Below are 4,059 nucleotides of genomic sequence, written 5' to 3'. Positions count from 1 at the left end.
GCTGTAGCGCATGTTTTTATTATTCTTTTCTCCTTTAATTTTAAAACCGCAGCAGCGACTCGCATTATTATAATAAAATTGTCTTTAGGATGTAAAATAAATTTTGGAGGGAAACAAAAGAGATGGATAAAATTTAGATAACCGCAGAAATGATTTGTTAGAACTCAAATGAGCCCCGCCGCAAAACAACCGTTACTATCGTTAAATATTAATCCCACCTGCTCCTACTTCAAGTTTTGTTTTATTAGACAAAAGAAACCGCAACTCATTTTTAGCAGTACGGTTATTATTTATTAAAAGGGCACAAATCACCTGCTTGTATGATGGATTTACTGGATGAGGGGAATTGCGGTTTTCACCTGGACATGAATAAAATGTAGTTGATGTCTTTGGGGGGGGGGGGTACGATTTAATTAGATGAATCTCTAAATAAGGGGATATGGGCGCCGATTCGTGCTTGACTCTGATTGGATGACGAGTCAGTGCCTATCGGCGCCCATATTTCTTCTATTACATTACGGATTTCCATGGTTCAGCGCTGGAACCTTATGAGGGCAAAGTCCGGACTAGTATATCCCCCCGGGGCACAGCACATTATATGGCAAGGCAAAGCAAACCAGTATGTAAAAATATGGCACCTACGTCTAGAGGGTGCAAATAATACCCACAAAGCTGGGGGCGCGCAGGGGGGGGGGGGGGGGTTTAGGGCTCAAACGGAGAAGATCCGAGATTTTTATGAGGAAAAGTTTCCCCAGAGAACTACGGAATTGATTTTATCTAGCACGTAATCTGACTCATGTAAGAATTCGCAGCAGATTCAGTCATACTTTGTACACTAAAGTCAGGAATCATTGGCGCCATTTTGATAGATATAAACCCAAGTTTTAGGACTTTCAAGCATAGTTTCTTTTTTCCTCTGAGTAATTGAGGTAGCTCGTTCATCATTTCAAAACTATGGTAAGTTTTGGCGTACAAATTCAGCATTTTTTCAAAGAGCCAGTTGCATAATTTGTAATTTTAAGTAAAGTTCTGAGTTCTTGAAACTATTTTTCTGATGAAGTCATCATTATTCGTTCAATAAATTAATTAATTCTAATCATAGATTGTTTCATACTTCAAAATTTCCCAATAAATTAAGCAACGCAAATGTTAACTTTGGAAAAACTAGGCAAATGCTAACTTAGCTAACTTAGCGAATGAATTTGTACAGCGAAACTATACAAAAACAAGCTAATTGCAATATGAAATACATTTTCAGTTAGGAAAAGGCGAAACTAATTTTTTAGTCCCTTTGGTGCAAAAAATTGAAGTTGGTATGTCAAAAAAGGTTTTGAGTTTTGCATGCAAGAATAACTAACGGCTATTTTGAGATGCCTGGTTGTTGAGAAAAGGCTTTCCCGTACCTAACTCAAAAGCAAATTCAGTACTGAATCAGAGTACAATTCAGAAATTATCAGTACTGATTCAGACTCTGATTCAGGTGACATACAGACTTTGAATCAGACTCTTATTCAGACTCTGATTGTTCAAATTGTTCAATTGTTCAAATTGGTTGTAATGTTTGTTTATATCCTAGAAGTTGACATACTCATTCCTCCCGATGTTGATGCTGGTTTGCATTCTGATGGTCGGAGTTTCAAAGTCAGAAGTTGACCCTACTAAAACATCCCAATATGCGGGCAAATTCTGCTATGCTGACAAAGATTGCCCACCGTCGCAGATTTGTAACATTGATAGGAACAACTGCATTCGACAGCGCTGCAGAAAGAACAGAGATTGCCGAAAGAGGTCAAAATGTCGTGACAATTTCTGCTATGCTTAGAAATTTGATTATTTCCATGCGAGTACATTTTTGTGAAGTTTGATTTGCGTTGCGAACAAAGTTGATTAAACAGTGCAACTGAGTAAAATTTTGAAGAATTGTTGCATTCTGTTGATTGAACACGAAAATTTTTGAATTTGATAATTCAACTTTGAATGAGAAATTTTTATTGATTAATCAATTCCCATGGAATCAGAAATGCTTGGTATGTTACAAAGAGTATTTAGATGCAATTGCGCTTTAAAAACTTCTGGTGTAGTTAGCTTTGTCATATATCAGAGTTTCAACTAGCCCTGGTTTAAGTTTATGATTATTATCTGGGCAGGTTTCAAAAAAATTAAAGTTCTCAACAACCCTCACTCATCGTAAAAACCAGCGCATTTTTGTCTTTCATTACATAAAGCAAAATCCAAGCAAATTTTTCATACAGCAAGTAAGAATTTGAAAAAAAAATATGATCAGTCAAAGTTTTACAAAATTGTAAACACCGATAACTCACAGAAGAGGCTTAAAATGAAGCAAAATCTTGAAAAAATTTTCTAAGCGTGACGGGTTTTCTAATCAAACAACTCACAAACCTCTACCAAAAAATTATCAAACGCAAAAATTTACTGAACAAAAAAAACAGCGGAGCATACGGTTGCTCTCCCACCTATATCGGATAACTTAAAACCAAACCAAATTAAAAACAAAATTAAATATCCAAGTTTGATAAGACTAACTTGATAAGTCTAATTTCACTCATTAAACAGATTTTTAATTTTGCTGACGCTTTTTCTGATAGCATATATGCCTAGCTCTACTTGGTGCATCACTTAAATTGAGAGCAAAGATAAAAGTTCGGATTAATTAAATAGTGCCATTATTCCCATTGTGCCATCCCCCCATTCCCCAATTTAGTGTCACGTGCCATAGTTTTAGATAATGATTCATCTCATGACAATAGTAAACCCTCCCAACGTTGATCGTTACGTTTGATTGATTGGTTCTGAAAAAATGAGATTAAATTTTTTTAAAAACTTTCAATTAACTTTTAAGTTTTCAAACCCGTTTCAAATTATGACGGATTATCTGCCTCCCATGGATTGGTAGAAACGTAATAAACACTACAATTACTTCAAATGCCTAATTTGTTTACATAGTTTGTGATATTTGGTTAAGAAACTTGTGAATTTTAAGTACCTAAGTTTTCAAAAATCTGCTTACTTAAAAGCTGTAAACATAAAATGCGTGGACATTGATTACACCAAGCGTTAATTTCGTATCATTAAAGTGTGGTTCTACTCGTAGAATCTAATTACCTAAATTTGAAAAAAAAACAATGTTGAGAGCGTGAAATCGACTTGCAAGTTTTCGTAAGTATTTCTAAATTTATTTGTTTTGAAGTCTGCATACGGTTTCCCGATAATATAAATCAAAATCCAACGAAAAAGATCCACTTACAAATGCTCGCAAAAAAAGGCCATATAAATTATAATGAACTTATCCCATAAAGTACGTGAGAAAATCTCAAATCTCACAAAGCAGAACCCCTGAATGAACTTGAATCCCAATTACTAAAACTTGGGCGCAAATATGGCTCTAAGAGCATTTCGGCATCTAACTAGCAACAAAATTGAATGCTTAAAGTACATCCGACGACTATTTCAAATTTTTCGCGACGCACTGTTTAATTCATTTTAATTTTTTGTTTACAATCATTGTGTTAATCCATTTAAATTCGTAGAGAGAAACTTAAGTAGTCCGAGAAGCCAAACTTTAACAAAAACTTCACAACTTAAAAACAGGAAAAATTTACATAGAGCGAGGGCCACAGGAGCGACATAATTGGAAAAAAATGATCTTGTGGTCACTCCCAAGCAATTTTTCCCATTGTGCGTAAAACTTTTTTTTGAATACTGTATACGCAATCACGTTTTCAGATATGGCGAAAAGTTCCTGCAAAAGCAAAACTTTTCACGTAGATGTTTGTTTGTTTGAAACCTAGTGCAAAAGACACAAATAAAAGAAAATTGGAAATTTTTCTGATTCTAGATGTTTCAACTATGGAATTGCTATAATTTCACACAAACGTTTTATGCACAAACGCTTTCTATTGCTAAGAAAATATTACAAAACTTTTTTGAGAAAACTTCCGTGTTATCGCTTCTTCTCAAAAAGACTTTAAAAAAACTGACATCTATTATTTTTATGACAAAAATTCACAATACCATGAAAAAACAACCATCTTATTTCCA

At 34.5% G+C, this 4,059-nt stretch overlaps 1 long non-coding RNA gene across 1 annotated transcript; it reads left to right on the top strand.

The window, feature by feature from the left end:
- Positions 1–877: 877 nt before the first annotated feature.
- On the top strand, positions 878–1,985 carry LOC142358311 (uncharacterized). The gene is made up of 2 exons (XR_012761797.1): positions 878–957; positions 1,577–1,985. It is a non-coding gene; the product is annotated as an uncharacterized LOC142358311 (long non-coding RNA).
- Positions 1,986–4,059: the final 2,074 nt, after the last annotated feature.

The sequence above is a fragment of the Convolutriloba macropyga genome, unplaced genomic scaffold (genome assembly GCF_964194025.1).
Source record: "Convolutriloba macropyga unplaced genomic scaffold, txConMacr16.3 SCAFFOLD_1623, whole genome shotgun sequence".
NCBI classification, from domain to species: Eukaryota; Metazoa; Xenacoelomorpha; order Acoela; family Convolutidae; genus Convolutriloba; species Convolutriloba macropyga.
This window is presented reverse-complemented; position numbering and strand designations above follow the sequence as displayed.